The sequence below is a fragment of the Nicotiana tabacum genome, chromosome 1 (assembly GCF_000715075.1).
Source record: "Nicotiana tabacum cultivar K326 chromosome 1, ASM71507v2, whole genome shotgun sequence".
Lineage (NCBI taxonomy): Eukaryota > Viridiplantae > Streptophyta > Magnoliopsida > Solanales > Solanaceae > Nicotiana > Nicotiana tabacum.
Genome location: NC_134080.1, coordinates 112,193,763 through 112,214,077, shown reverse-complemented (window position 1 = coordinate 112,214,077; position 20,315 = coordinate 112,193,763). Strand labels below are relative to the sequence as shown.

The 20,315-nt window shown below is 40.7% G+C and overlaps 1 pseudogene; it reads left to right on the top strand.

Annotated features, from left to right (window-relative positions):
• The first annotated feature begins 16,163 nt into the window (after positions 1-16,163).
• LOC142181642 (mitogen-activated protein kinase kinase kinase 20-like) lies at positions 16,164-18,244 on the top strand (annotated as a pseudogene).
• The last annotated feature ends 2,071 nt before the right edge of the window (positions 18,245-20,315 follow it).

The following is a 20,315-nucleotide window of genomic DNA, read 5'->3' as shown; positions in this document are numbered from 1 at the left end:
AGTAGTAAAATGATGAGGGTAACGGCTGCGCATATCCTGCTCGGTCTCCCAGGTTGCCTCCTCGATCGGCTGGCCCCTCCATTGAACCTTCACCGATGCAATGTTCTTTGACCTTAGTTTTTTGACCTGCCTGTCCAATATTGTCACTGGTTCCTCAACATAAGATAGATTCTTGTCCAACTGGACCGAACTGAAATCCAACACGTGCGACGGATCACCGTGATACCTCCGGAGCATCGAAACATGAAATAGCAGATGAACTTCGGCAAAGTTGGGAGGTAAGGCAAGCTCATAAGCAACCTCCCCAACACGCCTCAATATCTCAAAAGGGTCAATAAACCTCGGACTCAACTTCCCTTTCTTCCCGAATCTCATAACGCCCTTCATAGGCGAAACCCGAAGCAGAACCCGCTCTCCAACCATATAGGAAACAACACGAACCTTCCGGTCCGCGTAACTCTTCTGTCTGGACTAGGCTGTGTGGAGTCTATCCTGAATCACCTTAACTCTCTCCAAAGCATCCTGAACCAAGTCTGTGCCTAACAATCTGGCCTCACCCGGCTTAAACCAACCCACCGGGGATCTACACCGCCTCCCATATAAAGCCTCATACGGTGCCATCTGAATACTGGACTAGTAGCTATTGTTGTAATCAAACTTCGCCAATGTCAAGAATTGATCCCAAGACCCTCCAAACTCAATCACACATGCACGGAGCATATCCTCAAGAATCTGAATAGTGCGCTCGGACTATCCGTCCGTCTGAGGGTGAAATGTTGTATTCAACTCCACCCGAGTACCCAACTCATGCTTAATAGCTCTCCAAAATCGTGATGTAAACTAAATGCCTCTATCTCAAATGATGGACACTGGAATACCATACAGATGAACAATCTCCCGGATATAGATCTCTACCAGCCGCTCCGAGGAATAAGTAGTACACACAGGAATAAAATGAGCGAACTTGGTCAGCCGACCCATAATCACCCAAATAGCATTGAACTTTCTCAAAGTCCGTAGGAGCCCAACTACAAAGTCCATGGTGATCTGCTCCCACTTCCACTCCGGAATCTCTATCTGCTTAAGCAACACACCCGGTCTCTGGTGCTCATAATTCACCTGCTGACAGTTGAGACACCGAGTTACGAATCCAACTATATCTTTCTTCATCCGCCTCCACCAATAGTGTTGCCTCAAATCCCGATTCATCTTTGCGGCACCCGGATGAATGGAATACCGCGAGCTATGGGCCTCCTCTAGAATCAACTCTCGAAGCCCATCAACATTCGGTACACAAACCCGACCCTGCATCTTCAATACCCCATCATCACCAATAGTCACATCCCTAGCGTCACCGTGCTGAACATTGTCCTTGAGGATAAGAAAATGAGGTTCATCATACTGTCGCTCCCTAATACGATCAAATAAGGAAGATCGAGAAACCACGCAAGCTAGAACCCGACTGGGCTCCGAAAGATCCAATATCACAAACTGGCTAGCTAAGGACTGAATATCCATCGCCATAGGCCTCTCTGATGTTGGTAAATAAGCCAAACTCCCCAAACTCTCTGCACAACAACTCAAAGCATCGGCCACCGTATTGGCCTTGCCCGGGTGATATAAAATAGTGATATCATAGTCCTTTAGCAACTCTAACCACCTCCTCTGGCGCAAATTTAGATCCTTTTGCTTGAACAAGTGCTGCAAGCTCCGATGGTCAGTATAAATCTCACAAAGCACACCGTATAAGTAATAGCACCAAATCTTCAGGGCGTGAACAATGGCAGCTAACTCAAGGTCGTGAACAGAGTAGTTCTTCTCATGTATCTTCACGTGTCTGGACGCGTAGGCAATCACCCTACCATCCTGCATCAACACCGCTTCGAGGCCAACCCTCGAGGCATTACAATAGACCGTATAAGACCCTGAACCTGTAGGCAGTATCAAAATTGGGGTTGTGCTCAAAGCTGTCTTGAGCTTCTGAAATCTCACCTCACACTCCTCTGTCCACTGAAACGGAGCACCCTTCTGGATCAACCTAGTTATAGGGGCTGTAATCGATGAAAACCCCTCCACAAAACGATAGTAGTAGCTAGCCAAACTAAGGAAACTACGGATCTCGATAGCTGAGGATGGTGTGGCCAACTCTGCACGGCCTCTATCTTCTTCGGATCCACCTGAATACCCTCACTCGATACCATGTGGCCTAAGAATGCCACTGAATCCATCACATTTCGAGAACATAGCATATAACTTCTTCTCTCTTAGAGTCTTAAGCACAGTCCTCAGGTGCTGCTCATGATCTTCTCGACTCCGGGAATACACCAGAATATCATCAATAAAGACAATTATGAATGAGTCAAGATACGGTCGGAATACACTGTGCATCAAATGCATAAAGGCTGCTGGGGCATTGATCATCCCAAAGGACATAGCAAGGAACTCGTAACGACCATACCGAGTCCTGAAAGCAGTCTTCGGGATATCTGGCTCCCAAATCTTCAACTGATGGTAACCTGAGCGCAAATCAATCTTAGAAAACACTCGTGCGCCCTGAAGCTGGTCAAATAGATCATCAATACGAGGCAAAGGATAACGGTTCTTAACTGTCACTTTGTTCAACTGGCGATAATCAACCACATACTCTTAGAACCATCTTTTTTCTTCACAAACAAGACAGGAGCACCCCAAGGTGATACAATGGGTCGAATAAAACCCTTATCAAGCAATTCCTACAACTGATCCTTCAACTCCTTCAACTCAGGAAGAGCCATATGATATGGAGGAATAAAAATGGGCTGAGTGCCCGGCAACAGATCAATACCAAAATCAATATCTCTATCAGGCGGCATGCCTACTGGAAACACATCAGGAAAATCCCGTACTACTGGAACTGAATCAACTAAAGGGGTATCAATACTGAAATCTCTTACATAAGCTAAATACGCATCACACCCCTTCTCAACCATACACTGAGCTTTAAGAAAAGAAATAACTCTACTGGGAGTGTGATCTAAAGTACCCATCCACTCAACACGTGGTATACCTGGCATATCCAGCATCACGGTTATGGCGTGACAATCAAGAATAGCATAATGGGGCGACAACCAGTCCATGCCCAAGATAATATCGAAGTCAACCATACTGAGTAACAATAAATCGGCTCTGGTCTCAAAACCACTAAGAGCAACCAAACACGACCGATAAACGCAGTCTACAATGAAAGGATCTCCCATAAGAGTAGAAACATAAACAGGGTAACTCAAAGAATTCCGAGATACACCCAAATGTGGAGCAAAATAAGAATAGACATAAGAATAAGTAGAGCCTGGAGCGAATAGAACTGATGCATCTTTGTGGCAAACCAGTATAATACCTATGATGATAGAATCGGAGGCAACAACCTCAGTACGGGCAGGAAGGGCATAGTAGCTGGCCTGGCCTCCCCCTCTAGGGCAACCTCTACCTCCCCGACCTCCACCTCTAGTTGGCTGAGCAGGTAGGGTAGCAACTGGAGCTGTAATCATAGTCTAGGAACTGTGCGGGGCGCGTTGCGGCTGAGAAGTCTGTGGAGGTGTACTCCTCCCAAGTCTGGGGCAATCCCTCACCATATGGCGTATGTCACCACACTCAAAACAAGCTCTGGGAGGATGTGGCGGCTGTGACTGGCTCAAGCCAAGTCTACTGAACTGACCTTTGAAAGCCAAGACTCTAATAAACCGACTTGTGATCCATGACTCCTATGAACCTAGAGCTCTGATACCAACTTGTCACGACCCCGGTTTGCCCTCCGTGAACCATCAAGATGGCACCCAGTCTCTACGACTAGGTAAGCCTAAACTTGTGGAAGATAACCAAAACTTGCAGAAGTAAAACAATTTTAAAACATAAATAAGACAATAATAGTATTAAATGTGAGAAAGAAAAAAAATAGTATTAAATGTGTCGCTCGGCATACACCATATTTATATAGATCTCAAAACCAATATCTAAATACAAGACCCGGAAACCCACGAATCACAAGCTAAGAAAAAAAGGAATACTGCATAGCTCTAACTCCGGAATTTTCTCTAATAAGAACAGAAGTACAGAAGGGCTAAATACTAAAAGCATGAATAGAAAGGGACTTCTAGGTCTGCGGACGCGGCAGATGTACCTCAAAGTCTCTTGAGCAGTCGCATCCTCGAAGATGATAATCCTGACTAGCGGTACCTGGATCTGCACATGAAAAACATGTGAAGAAGAGGCATGAGTACACCACAGCGGTACTCAGTAAGTGTCAAGCCTAACCTCAGTTGGGTAGTGACGAGGAAGGTTAGGGCCCTATTGAGATTAAATAAATATAAAGATGGCAGGATAAGATAAGCAGTACAATTAAGAATCCATAGTAAGAATCTACACGGGATAATAAGAAGTACAATAACGGAAATAGAAATAATGGCAAACACCAGGAAGTATCACTTATAACAATGATAATAACAGGGATCTCTCAGTATCCCGAGGATCTCTTAGTATCTTCAACATATATACCAGGGATCTCTTGGTATCCCTAGGATCTCTCGGTATCCTCAATATATGTTAGGGATCTCTTGGTATCCTCAATGTATGATAGGGATCTCTTGGTATCCCGAGGATCTCTAGGTATCCTCAATGTATGATAGGGATCTCTTGGTATCCCGAGGATCTCTCGGTATCCTCAATATATGCTAGGGATCTCTTGGTATCCTTAATATACGTTCCAGGGATCTCTTGGTATCCCGCACCTCAGTTTAGATTATAAATACGTACAGGGGATCTCCCGGGATGCCGTCCCGTAGTCCCAAAGTAAAACACACAGGAGTAACACAAGAATACCTAATTAAACTAAATTTCGTACCAAGTAAACAGTTAATTCTAGCCTAACATGCTTCACGTAATGCAATTAAGGCAGTTTAAGCAATTAAGTCGACTAAACATGTTTTCTAAACTAGCAACAGGCTAAATTCACAAGTAGAATAAAACAGAAAAAAAGAATTCAATTGAAATACTTAAGGAAAAATCAGATTTTCAACAATTAGCTCAAGTACGCGCTCGTCACCTCATGTACAAGGCATTTCAATTATCAAATATATTATATCCTAAGGGGAAGGTCCCCCACACAAGGTTAGACAAGTCACTTACCTCCAACCGGCTCAAAAATCAACCTGTAACCACATCTTTGCCGCGAGTACTTGACTCCAAATGGCCCAAATCTATTCAATTAAATTGCATAATGTAAATAACACTTCAAGTAACTGATTCTACAAATAAATTCTAAGCTAATACGCGAAATTATGTAAATGACCAAAATGCCCTTAGGCCCACGTCTCGGAATCGAGTAAAATTCATATTTTCAGAATTCTCATACCCTTACGAGTCTAACCATACCATATTATCCAATTCCGATAACATTTAGTCCTTCAAATCATCATTATACATTTTTGAAAGATTTCACAAGTTTTCTTCCCAAATTCCATCCCAAATCACGAATTAAATGATGAAATCAATGATGCATTCATGTACTCTTGCCAAATCTGAGTTAGAATCACTTACCCCGATGAATTTCTTGAAAAATTTTCGAAAAATCGCCAAAATCCGAGCTCTCTAGCTCAAAATATGAAATAAAACCCAAAACCTCGTATTTATAGGGCACCCCCCCGGATTTCCACCTCTGCAGACCGCACAAAAACGATCGCGGTCCGCACAAAACCAGTGCGGTCTGCACAGATTTTGACTGCAGTGACAGACTTTAGTATTTTGGCCATAACTTTCGCTACAGATGTCCAAATTGTGATTTCTTTACCTTTTTGGAAACTAGACATGAAGGACAACAACTTTTGTTTTTAAATCATCCTAAAATTTCTTGTAGATCAAAGGATATGAGCTTCCGAAGCAGGACCAGTGAAATTTTCCTCACCGCAGACCGCACTGCATTTTGTGCGGCCGCACGGCCCTCACTGCGGACGCACTGGTGGGTTTCGAGGCCTGCAACTCTTCTGGACCTGCAACAGCTATGATTTTCGGCCTAAATCATCCCGGAACCTACCCGGAACTCACCCGAGTTCCTGGACTTCAAAGCAATTGTACCAATACATCCCATGACATCGTTCAAACTTGTTCAAAACTTCGGAACGCTCATAACAACATCAAATCACCAATTTAACATAGAATTCAAGCCTAAGAACTCCAAGAACTCTTAACTTATGCTTTCGATCAAAAAGTCTATCAAATCTCGTCCGAATGACCTAAAATTTTGCAAGCACGTCACATTCAACACTACGGAGCTACTCCAATTTTCGGAATTCCATTCTAACCTTTAGATCAAAATCTTGCTATCGGACCGGAAACTTCAAAAATTCAACTCTCGCCATTTCAAGCCTAAATTAGATACGGACCTCCAAAACACAATCCGATCACTCCCCTAAACCAGAAATCACCTAACGGAGCTAACAAAACCGTCCAATTTCCATTCTGAGGCCAACTTCATACTGTTCCAACTACGGTCAACTTTCCAACACTTAAGCTCTCATTCTGGGACTAAGTGTCCCAAAACTCTCAGAAACTCAAAACCGAACATCCCGGCAAATCAAAATAGCAGAAATACGCTCGGGAAAGCAATTAATAGGGGATCGGGCATTAATTTTAAGACGACCAGCCGGGTCATCACATCTTCCTACACTTAGACATTCGTTCATCCTCGAACGAGCATAGAGACATACCTGAAGTAGTGAAAAGATGAGGGTAACAGCTACGCATATCCTGCTCGGTCTCCCAGGTCGCCTCCTCGACTGGCTGGGCCCGCCATTGAACCTTCACCGATGCAATATTCTTTGACCTCAGTTTTCGGACCTGTCTGTCCAATATTTCCACTGGTTCCTCAACATAAGATAGATCCTTGTCCAACTGGACTGAACTGAAATCCAACAGGTGCGACGGATCATCGTGATACCTCCGGAGCATCGAAACATGAAATACCGGATGAACTCCAGCCAAGCTGGGAGGTAAGGCAAGTTGATAAGCAACCTCCCCAATGCGCCTCAATATCTCAAAAGGGCTAATAAACCTCAGACTCAACTTTCCTTTCTTCCCGAATCTCATAACGCCCTTCATAGGCGAAACCCGAAGCAGAACCCGCTCTCCAACCATATAGGAAATATCACGAACCTTCCGATCCGCGTAACTCTTCTGTCTGGACCGGGCTGTGCGGAGTCTATCCTGAATCACCTTAACTCTCTCCAAAGCATCCTGAACCAGGTTTGTGCCTAACAATCTGGCCTCACCCGGCTCAAACCAACCCACCAGGGATCCACACTGCCTCCCATATAAATCCTCATACGGTGCCATTTGAATATTGGACTAGTAGCTATTGTTGTAAGCAAACTCCGCCAATGGCAAGAACTGATCCCAAGACCCTCCAAACTCAATCACACATGCACGGAGCATATCCTCAAGAATCTGAATAGTGCGCTCGGGCTGTCCGTCCGTCTAAGGGTGAAATATTGTACTCAACTCTACCCGAGTACCCAACTCATGTTGAAAGGCTCTCCAGAACTGTGATGTGAACTGAGTGCCTCTATCTAAAATGATGGACACTGGAATACCATACAGACGAATAATCTTCCCGATATAGATCTTCGCCAGCCGCTCTGAGGAATAAGTAGTACACACAGAAATAAAATGAGCGGACTTGGTTCGCCGACCCATAATCACCCAAATAGCATCGAACTTTCTCAAAGTCCGTGGGAGCCCAACTACAAAGTCCATGGTGATCCGCTCCCACTTCCACTCCGGAATCTCTATCTGCTGAAGCAACACACTCGGTATCTGGTCCTCATACTTCACCTGTTGACAGTTGAGACACCGAGCTACGAATCCAACTATATCTTTCTTCATCCGCCTCCACCAATAGTGCTGCCTCAAATCCTGAATCATCTTCGCGGCACCCGCATGAATGGAATACCGCGAGCTATGGGCCTCCTCTAGAATCAACTCTCGAAGCTCATCAACATTGGGTACACAAACCCGACCCTGCATCCTCAATACCCCATCATTACCAATAGTCACATCCCTAGCGTCACCGTGCTGAACATTGTCCTTAAGGACAAGCAAATGAGGGTCATCATACTACCGCTCCCTGATACGATCAAATAAGGAAGACCAAGAAACCACGCAAGCTAGAACTCGACTGGGCTCCGAAAGATCCAATCTCACAAACTAGCTGGCTAAGGCCTGAATATCCATCGCCATAGGCCTCTATGATGCTGGTAAATAAGTCATACTCCCCAAACTCTCTGTCCGGCAACTCAAAGCATCGGCCACCAAATTGGCCTTGCCCGGGTGATACAAAATAGTGATATCATAGTCCTTTAGCAACTCTAACCACCTCCTCTGGGGCAAATTTATATCCTTTTGCTTGAACAAGTGCTGCAAGCTCCGATGGTCAGTATAAATCTCACAAGGCACACCGTATAAGTAATGGCGCCAAATCATCAAGGCGTGAACAATGGCAGCTAACTCAAAGTCGTGAACAGGGTAGTTCTTCTCATGTATCTTCAACTGTATGGATGCGTAGGCAATTACCCTACCGTCCTGCATCAACATCGCTTCGAGGCCAACCCTCGAGGCATCACAATAGACCGTATAAGACCCTGATCCTCTAGGCAGTATCAAAATTGGGGTTGTGGTCAAAGCTGTCTTGAGCTTCTGAAAGCTCGCCTCACACTCTTCTGTCCACTGAAACGGAGCACCCTTCTGGGTCAACCTGGTCATAGGGGCTGCAATCGATGAAAACCCCTACACAAAACGACGTTAGTAGCCAGCCAAACCAAGGAAACTGCGGATCTCAGTAGCTGAGGATGGTGTGGCCAACTCTGCATGGCCTCTATCTTCTTCGGATCCACCTGAATACCCTTACTCGATACCACGTGGCCTAAGAATGCCATTGAATCCAACTAAAACTCACATTTTGAGAACTTAGCATATACCTTCTTCTCTCTCAAAGTCTGAAGCACAGTCCTCAAGTGCTGCTCATGATCTTCCGGACTCCAGGAATACACTAGAATATCATCAATAAAGACAATGATGAATGAGTCAAGATACGGTCGGAACACACTGTGCATCAAATGCATAAAGGTTGATGGGGCATTGATCATCCCAAACGACATAGCAAGGAACTCGTAACAACCATACCGAGTCCTGAAAGCAGTCTTCGGGATATTTGGCTCCCAAATCTTCAATTGATGGTAACCTGAGCGCAAATCAATCTTAGAAAACACCCATGCGCCCTGAAGCTGGTCAAACAGATCATCAATACGAGGCAAAGGATAATGATTCTTAACTTTCACTTTGTTCAACTGGCGATAATCAAACACATACGCTTAAAACCATCTTTTTTCTTTACAAACAAGACAGGAGCACCCTAAGGTGATATACTAGGTCGAATAAAACCCTTATCAAGCAATTCCTATAACTGGTCCTTCAACTCCTTCAACTCAGGAGGAGCTATACGATACGGAGGAATAGAAATGGGCTGAGTGCCCGGCAACAGATCAATGCCAAAATCAATATCTCTATCAGGCGGCATGCTTGGAAGATCAACTGGAAACAAATCGGGAAAATTCCGTACTGTTGAAACTGAATCAACTGAAGGGGTATCAATACTGACATCTCTCGCATAAGCTAAATACGTGTCACACCCCTTCTCAACCATAAACTAAGCTTTAAAAAAAAGAAATAACTCTACTGGGAGTGTGATCTAAAGTACCCCTCCACTCAACACATGGTATACCTGGCATAGCCAGTGTCACGGTTTTGGCGTGACAATCAAGAATATCATAATGGGGCGACAACTAGTCCATGCCTAAGATAATATCAAAATCTACCATGCTGAGCAATAATAAATCGGTTCTGGTCTCAAAACCACTAAGAGCAACCAAACACGACCGATAAACACATTCTACAACGAGAGGATCTCCCACAAGAGTAGAAACATAAATAGTGGAACTCAAAGAATCCCGAGATACACCCAAATATGGAGCAAAATAAAAAGAGACATAAGAATAAGTAGATCCTGAATCGAATAGAACCGATGCATCTCTGTGGCAAACTAGTATAATACCTATGATGACAGAATGGGAGGCAACAGCCTTGGTACGGGTAGGGAGGGCATAGTAGCTGGCCTGGCCTCCCCCTCTAGGGCGACCTCTACCTCCCCGACCTCCACCTCTAATTGGCTAAGAAGGTGGGGTAGCAACTAGAGCTGTAATCATAGCCTAGGAACTTTGCGGGGCGCGCTGCGGCTGAGAAGTCTGTGGAGGTGCACTCCTCCCAAGTCTGGGGCAATCCCTCACCATATGGCATGTGTCACCACACTCAAAACAACCTCTGGAAGGATGTGGCTGTGGGAACTGTGCGGTACGGGTACCCCAAGACCCCTGAACACCTGAAACACTGTGTGAAATCTGAGATGCAACTGAGCTGGCTGATCCACAAAACCTCTACCATGTCGTACTCTTCCTCCAGAATAAGGACCAGTGGGTCTCTCCAGTCTACGAGGTCTCCTCACTTCTCTATACTCTCTCTCGTTATCTCGTCTATCCTCTCTCTCCTGGACCCACCTGTCTTCTACTCGGCGAGAGGTCCTCACCACTCACTGAACTAGGACCACAAGCTATGTCGCGATGACACCTAGAACCTGTACAATGAGAACTCGCTGCTCTGGAGTGGGGGTGGTGGAAGTCTGGGTCCCTTCCCCGATCTGTGAAGTAGTTGGTACAACCTGAATTAACCCCGCCTGAACTAACATACCAAACATGCTCGGAACTTTGCAAATATCTCCTGAAAGGATGGAGCAGTAGTAGCAGTAGGCACATCCGGTGCCTGGGCTCTAGCTGGAACTGCTGGTGGCACCTTGGTGGCAGCTCGTGCGGGTGCTCTTGCTTCATCGTGTGCGTGTGCGCGTACGCGTCCTTGGCCTCTACCCCGACCCCGACTTCTGGCGACTCTCGCAGGGGTGCAGGTGCCTGATCATTTCAGGTAGCGCATGTCCTCACCATCAGTGAGAGAATAGAAGATAGAAGTTCAAAATTCATGATGTCTAAAATCTTGCACGACAAGGAAATACAATGAAGTGAAATTTTCCTAACGGTTACATAGCCTCTCGTAGATAAGTACAGACATTTCCGTACCGATCAGCGAGTCTCTAATAAACCGGCTTGTGATACATGACTCCTATGAACCTAGAGCTCTGATACCAACTTGTCACGACCCCGGTTCGCCCTCCGTGAACCATCATGACGGTACCCAGTCTGTACGACTAGGTAAGCCTAAACTTGCGGAAGATAACCAAAACTTGCAGAAGTAAAACAATTTAAAAACAGAAATAAGACAATAATAGTATTAAATGTGTCGCTCGGCATACACCATATTTATATAGATCTCAAAACCAATATCTAAATCCAAGACCCGAAAACCCACGAATCACAAGCTCAGAAAAAAAAAGGAATACTACATAGCTCTAACTCCGGAATTTTCTCTAATAAGAACAGAAGTACAGAAGGGCTAAATATTAAAAGCATGAATAGAAAGGGACTTCTCAGTCTGCGGGCGCGGTAGATGTACCTCGAAGTCTCTAGAGCAGTCGCCTCCTCAAAGATGATAGGCCTGAGAGCGATATCTGGATCTGCACATGAAAAACATGCGCAGAAGAGGCATGAGTACACCAAAGCAGTACTCAGTAAGTGTCAAGCCTAACCTCGGTTGGGTAGTGACGAGGAAGGTCAGGGCCCTACTGAGATTAAATAAATATAAATATGGCAGGATAAGATAAGCATTACAATTAAGAATCTACAGTAAGAATCTACACAGGATAATAAGAAATACAATAACGGAAACAGAAATAATGGCAAACACCAGGAAATACCACTCATAACAAGGATGATAACTGGGGATCTCTCAGTATCCCGAAGATCTCTTAGTACTCTCAACATATATATCAGGGATCTCTTGGTATCCTGAGGATCTCTCGGTATCCTCAATGTATGCTAGGGATCTCTGGGTATCCCGAGGATCTCTCGATATCCTCAATATATGTTAGGGATCTCTTGGTATCCTCAATGTATGATTGGGATCTCTTGGTATCCCGAGGATCTCTTGGTATCCTCAATATATGATAGGGATCTCTTAGTATCCCGAGGATCTCTTGGTATCCTCAATGTATGATAGGGATCTCTTGGTATCCCGAGGATCTCTCGGTATCCTCAATGTATGATAGGGATCTCTTGGTATCCCGAGGATCTCTCGGTATCCTCAATATACGTGTCAGGGATCTCTTGGTATCCCGCACCTCAGTTCAGATCATAAATACGTACAGGGGATCTCCCAGGATGTCGTCCCGTAGTCCCAAAGTAAAACACACAGCAGCAACACAAGAATACCCAATTAAGCTAAATTACGTACCAAGTAAACAGTTAATTCTAGCCTAACATGCTTCACATAATACAATTAAGGCAATTTAAGCAAATAGGCAATTAATTCAACTAAACATGTTTTTCTAAACTAGCAACAGGCTAAATTCACAAGTAGAATAAAACATGAAGAAAGAACTCAATTGAAATACTTAAGGAAAAAACGGATTTTCAACAATTAGCTCAAGTATGTGCTCGTCACCTCACGTACAAGGAATTTCAATTATCAAATATATCATATCCTAAGGGAAAGGTCCCCTACGCAAGGTTAGACAGGCTACTTACCTCGAACCGGCTCAAAAATCAACCCGTAACCACGTCTTTGCCACGAGTACTTGACTCCAAATGGCCCAAATCTATTCAATCCAATTGCATAATGTAAATAACACTTCAAGTAACTGATTCTACAATTAAATTCTAAACTAATACGCGAAATTATGTAAAATGATAAAAACGCCCCTCGGGCCCACGTCTTGAATCGGGTAAAATTCATATTTTCAGAATCCTCATACCCTCACGAGTCTAACCATACCAAAATTATCCAATTCCGATACCATTTGGTCTTTCAAATCATCATTTTACATTTTTGAAAGATTTCACAAGTTTTCTTCCCAAATTCCATCCCAAATCACGAATTAAATGATGGATTCATGTACTCTAGCCAAATCTGAGTTAGAATCACTTATCCCGATGAATTTCTTGAAAAACCTTCAAAAAATCGCCAAAATGCGAGTTTTCTAGGTCAAAATATGAAATAAAACCCAAAACCTCGTATTTATAGGGTACCCCCGCGGATTTCCACCACTGCGGACCGCACAAAAACGAGTGATGTCCGCACAAAACCAGTGTTGTCCGCACAGGTTTTGACTGCAGTGATAGGCTTTAGTATTTGGGCATAACTTTCTCTACAGATGTCCATTTTTTTTACCTTTCTGGAAACTAGACACGAAGGGCTACAACTTTCATTTTTGAATCATCCCAAAATTCCTTGTAGATCAAAAGATATGAGCTTCCGAAGTAGGACCAGTGAAATCCTCACCGCGAACCTCACTGCATTTTGTGTGGCCGCATAGCCCCCACCGCGGATGCACTGGACTTTGTGCGGACCGCACTGGTGGGTTCTGAGGCCTGCAACTCTTCTGGACCTGCAACAGCTATGATTTTCGGCCTAAATCATCCCGGAACCTACCCGGAACTCACCCGAGTTCCTGGACTTCAAAGCAATTGTACCAATACATCCCATGACATCGTTCAAACTTGTTCAAAACTTTGGAACGCTCACAACAATATCAAATCACCAATTTAACATAGGATTCAAGCCTAAGAACTCCAAGAACTCTTAACTTATGCTTTCGATCAAAAAGTCTATCAAATCTCGTCCGAATGACCTAAAATTTTGCAAGCACATCACATTCAACACTACGGAGCTACTCCAATTTTCGGAATTCCATTCCGACCCTTAGATCAAAATCTCACTATCGGACCAGAAACTTCAAAAATTTGACTCTCGCCATTTCAAACCTAAATTAGCTACGGACCTCCAAAACACAATCCGATCACGCCCCTAAGCCCGAAATCACCCAACGGAGCTAACGGAACCGTCGGATTTCCATTCCGAGGTCGCCTTCACATTGTTCCGACTACGGTCAACTTTCCAACACTTAAGCTCTCATTCTGGGACTAAGTGTCCCAAAACTCCCCGAAACTCAAAACTGAACATTCCGACAAATCAAAATAGCAGAAATAAGCTCGGAAAAGCAATTAGTAGGGGATGGGGGCGTTAATTCTTAAGACGACCGATCGGACCGTCACAATAAAGGTCAGCATATATGACTAAAGTTCAAATATCTTTTGCATAAGGGTCAAGCATATATGGCTAAAAGTCAAGTCTTTTTGTACATATGATATGGTTGAAGCTCGGCTAATATCCAACCGTATGAAGTTAGGCTAATGTCCAACCGTATATGCATGAACTTGGCAAAATCTGGCAGCTTCACTTTGTTTGCCTTCTTCCTTTAAGCTGCAGTTGAAATTTTGATCAAATTCACTCAAACTTTTACCAATCGGTCCCAACAGCAGCACCAACGGAAGAAGAAGAAGGAGGAGAAAGGGGGTTGAAGTTGTTTAAAAAGTGGGTACAAATTTAAATTTTTTAAAAAAAAATAAGTATATGTTAAATGGGGGCGACCAAATAGGGCGCTCCGTACAATTTTTACAATAAGATTGGTTATTTTCCGCTGGAGGAACTACCAGCAGTCCAGCACCTTAGGCCATTGGGATTGTTTCGTGTCATTACTACGATAAAACTAGTTTATTTTGGACACAAACTGGATATTGAATGAGTTAGTGTGCCAACGAATCAAAGATTAAAATTGGAATAAATCCAAAACTAGGACAAAATAAAACAACAATAGGAAATAAAGATAATTGCGCTTGTGGGATTTGCAGTTCTGCACTAATCCATTACACAAGGGGTGTTCAAACAAATTGAAAAAGTGCAGCAAACCGAAAAGTCCAACTAAAAAAACTAAATGAATTGATTATTTTTGTTGAAAAAAAAAATTGATTTTTTTGCTTGATTTGGTATTGTATTTTTCAGATTCAATACGGCCCGCATATACATTAATAGGAATACATTGGTTATGTTATTATTGTTGAAATATTTGAAATGTTTGGTTTTAGACACAAATAGTTGACAATATTTATGTAGTCAAACCTTTCTATAACAGATTCGTCTATTTCGATACCTTTTTGGCTTTTATAGCGATTGATTATTGTACACTTATAATATCATTTGACGTTTAAAATTATTTGGTTGTTATAGAAAAAAATCATTCAAGAAATTAATTTATTCATTTTTTTAATATTATAAAATATAAAAAATTATTTAAATCTTTTGATATGATAGAAACATATTTGCAGATCCTTCAACAAAATAAAATGTTTAATTATTAATATATACTCATGTAATTCTTTGTCATAAGTGGTGTAAAGTTTAAAAATATTTGGCCAAATATCTAAGCCTATTATTGAAAATCTTAGAGATTTTATTTCTATAAGATAACTGTTATAAAGGGGTAATTTTATAAAAGAACATAATATTATAAAGATGGTAGTTATTGTTAGTTAAAAGCTGTTGTAGAGAAGTAAAATATAACATAAAAATTGATTCTAAAAAATCTTAGTTTTTATAGTAAAATATTATTCAATAAGACAACTGTTATAGAGAAGTCTGACAGTATTCTAAACTCTAGAGTTATTTTGTCAATTATAGATAGACAGATAGTCAAATGTTCTCTATAACTATGGATTAATTTAACAGTAAAATTTGATTCTAGAAAAACTTGATTTTTATAGCAAAATATTGTTATATCGTGACTGTTACAGAGAAAATCTGACTTTATTCCAAACTCTAGATTTATTTTGGAAAATTTAGTTTTAAAAAAATCATGACAGTTGAAATGATTAATTTAAAAATCTTTTTTATAGTATCCCAACTTTAAAAAAATCATGTTATTGAAATGATTGATTTAAATATTTTACATCGGTGCATTTAGGAAATCCATGTAGACGAATAAAGCACTACCCTGGCGGAGTAAATTACCCTCTCCACATCTAATAAGGATTGTGTATAGAAATACAAAGTTAAACAAAAAAGAAATAACAGCACCTTAGCAACACGTAAAACCTTCTCCACATCAATAAAGGATTGAGCGTTTTCTATATATAAAACAAGCTACCATTTGTTATTTTTCAGAATCATTCATTTAGTTTAATTTAACACAGAAAGTGAGAAGTTGAACTATGGAGTGGAAAAAGATTTGTGTTCTTGGTGCAGGCTCTTACGGCAAAGTGTATTATGCAATGAAGATCGATTCTTCCCTGCTATGTGCTTCAGTTGCTGCTAAAATGTTGTGATATCTGGCGTTCAATTTCACCCCAAAGAGAAGCGCATATCTTGGAAACTCTAAGAGGTTGTCCTGATGTGGTTCAGTTCTTTGGAGCAGACGCGACGTAAGCATCGAAAATGGTATATTCCAACTTACAATTTGTTTCTTGAATATGCATGTGGTGGATCACTGCACGATTTGATCAATTCAAAGAGAGGAAAGATGACAGAATTTCAAATAGGTTTCTATGCGTATCAATTCTTAAAAGGTATTCAAGATGTTCATAAAAAAGGGTGGGTTCATTGTGATATTAAACCAGGGGCGGCCAAGGTCAAGCCACTAAAGCAAAGGCTTTAGGCCCCAAATTTTGAAGGCCCCAAATTTTTCTTTTTGTTTTCTACTCATATTTGTATTGAGCCCCCAACTAATCTAGATTCGTATTGCATAAGGCCTAGTAAAAGAGAGAACACGTTTTAACAAGATTTATTTCAACCACATGATTCAAACCTAATATAAGGTAAGTTGGATCATATATATCTCACAACAATCTTTAGAGGTAGGGTCTAAATATATTAGGTATGTTAAAATTGAAAAAAAAATAAATTATTTCATAAAAAGTAAATATAACTTTTAATTTAGTATTGATGTAACCGTTTAAGCAAAAATAGGAGAAAGAGAATCACTCCCCCAAAACTGTTGTCGCGAATATAAAACTTTTCATTATTTAAATTTGACGATTGACATCATTAGTGAGGTACCTATATTATTATTCTCCTTTTACATTTCTCATTAAAAACGTGCAATTAATAGTCCAAGTCTTATTTTTTATCTTTCTCATCAAAAAACGGGTACTACATTCTTATATTCTCTTCTTGATTTCTACAAAAAAACTTAAGTTCTCGATAAGTTATATTGTTCTCTGTAGAAAAAAAAGAGTTTTATTTTTTCTATAAAAAAACAAGAGTTGAAGAGTACCGTTGAATAAAAATATAATGCGCATTTTTTTTCCTTTTTTTCCCCTCAGGTTTCAAGCATTTCAACAAGTATATTAGAACATCCAAAATTATTTTGATATCAAGTTATAAACTTCTTGAATTTAGTTCAATTATCTAAGATCAATAATATCTTAGGAGAGATTAAATTATTTATAAAAGAAACTATTAACAACTTTACATCTTAAAAACATAGAAAAATAGACTTCCATTAAAAATATAGATGAATTTTTTGTTTCCTTCTTATAGGCCCCACATTAAAAATTGGCTTTAGGCCACCAATCTTTTTGGATACACGGGCGGCCCAAAAAGATTGGTGGCCTAAAGCCAATTTTTAATGTGGGACTGTTAGAAGGGAAAAAAATTCATCTATATTTTGGTTTTCAATGCTAATGAACACGACATGCACAAGTTGAAGTTGGCTGACTTTGGATTGTCATTGAGAGTTGGTGATGGAATGGCATATATGACTGGAGCTCCGTTGAGCAATAGGGGAACCCTACTGTATGCACCCCCAGAGTCTTTGACGTATGGTCATTAGGATGCACTGTGGCAGAGATGATGACTGGGAGTCGCGTTTGGCTTTGTCGCGACACTAAAGATTTGCAATGGCAGATTATGAATGAAGACCCTATAATTCCGAGTAATGTTTCTGAGATATTGCTAGAGATTTTCTATACAAGTGTTTCATAAAGGATCCTCGAAGAAGATGGACAACCCAACAGCTACTCCAGCATTCTTTTATTCAGCAAGCTTTATGTACTTGTTAAACTCAAGGGATGATAGCAAGGGTTAATCCTCTTTTAGTTGCAAGCTTCCAATTCCAGTAAGTGAGAAGGACTTCATCAATTCACTCTTTGAAACTAGTTTAAGGATAGAATGAAGCGACTAAGACTGCAAAAGCACTTAGATGGCTAGCTGCCGATAGTGTAATATTATTTTGCAGAACCCAAATTTTGTATAATACGTACTTGCCAAAATGAGTAATCTCCATTCTATACATTAGCAGAAACTCCTGGGACATGATGTTGTATTTCTTTCTATTAATATGATATGAAATCAACGGTTATGTTCAAATATAACATGGTGTAATAGTTGCTTGTTCCTTTTGAATATATTATGTTAACTAGATTCAATTATCTTATATTTTTGTGAATAGCTACGTACATTCAGTTATGCTGGGAAAACGAGTCTATTTGAAGAGATCTTCTCAGCAAAATGAGTAAATAGATAATGGATCTTCTTATTCATATGTATAATAAGTTTGATAAATATTTTTTCTATAGATGCAACCATCCAAAAGAAAAGAAGAAACCATCCAGAGAAAATCATGTTTTATAATTTTTTTGACTAAAGTTTCTTGAGTTTTACAGATTAGGAGTATAAGGCAAATGAGGTTAGATTTATGAAGACTATTCATAGACCAATTACCAAAAATCCTTGAAACAAGGGAGAAAGAAAGTCTCCCGAGAATTAAGATGAAAATTGCCGGTCAATTTTGTTTCCTGGATATGCAAGTTCACAGCTTAATTAGCTTTATGGTCGATAGCTTTAAAAAAACACAGGCAGAAAAGCTTAACGATCTTAAAATGTAAATTTTGCCCTTTTTGGTCAATCAGCCAATCATTTTCCCAAAAAAAATGAAGGGAAAAAAGAGTACAACATGGTATATTTTACACATCACTTTCATTCCTTCATCTCCAAAAATCCTTTTCCAAGACTGAGAAAACAATGATGTAGTTGACTGATCAACAACTATGGAGAAACCTTTGAATATTTGTATTTCTGATCGATCATTTTTTTGTTATTCTCAGAAAATATAAATATCAACTACATTACTACTACATAAACGTGACTTTTAGTCCCTACAAAAGTTTTCTTTCTTTTTTTCGTTTTTTATAACTGTTTTGTCAATTTACGCAGCTCGACTATTCACTACTTTCCACCAGCACAAGTATCGAATAACTCTATATATCCACCGAGACTTAGTCAATAGAGAAGTTAAATAAGAAGACAATAAGCAAAGCAAGCATGGCGAGTCCCCATTCATTACCTTCTGCTACGGAATGCATCACTTGAAAAGCCAAGAAGACCAAAATAAGAAACAACAATCCCCATTTCCTAAACTCATGATCTCCGTCTCTCATCCGATTGTAAGCTCGGCTCGGCTGGTAATTGTAACCTTGAAGAGAAGGTGCATAAATAATTGCCATACATAGCAATACCACCAGTAAAAGAGGACCAAGAAGGATTTTGAAGAGAGAGTAAGTTAGTAGAATAACAGCAACAGATACTATGATTGATTGAGTAGTACAGTATACAAAGAAAATGGCTAGAAGAGGGACAAATAAATAAAAAGTAAAGTTTATATCTTCTGTATCAAGGGCTAATGAGAATCTGTCAGTTATGCTTTGGCCATGGAGGAGTACTCCTAGACTGAGTACAAGAAGCAGAGGGACTAATGGAGAGGGCCCTTTAACCATATTCTCTACAAAGGAAACTGGCTGTTTTTGGCAGTGTCATATAGTATAAGTTACACTTGTTTTTGTGATAAAATATATGGAAATGGACTTGAGTGTACAATTCAAGAACTGGATTGAAGTAATGGGGTTGGAGTAGGGTGGTTATGAATGCAAAAGGGAATTAATAGGCTTTTATTAGTTGCTTAACTTTTTGGTTCAGTTCACCAACTTGACTTGTTTGGTATTGCTACTTTCACCTAGGTTATGACTTTATTAGCACACGTTGTATATACAATGAGGGAAAAATATAAATAACATATGTTATTAACAGAAGCTTTAGGAGAAAAAGACATGATCTTGGACTTTGTTAACTGCTACATTTACACCTGAATTCTGCTTATTTTTCTTTGAGACCTTGTTTCGCAACTTAATCATTTAATGTGGGAACGTTCTTCACTTCAAGCCTTGCTTCAATAGCATCAAGAGTAA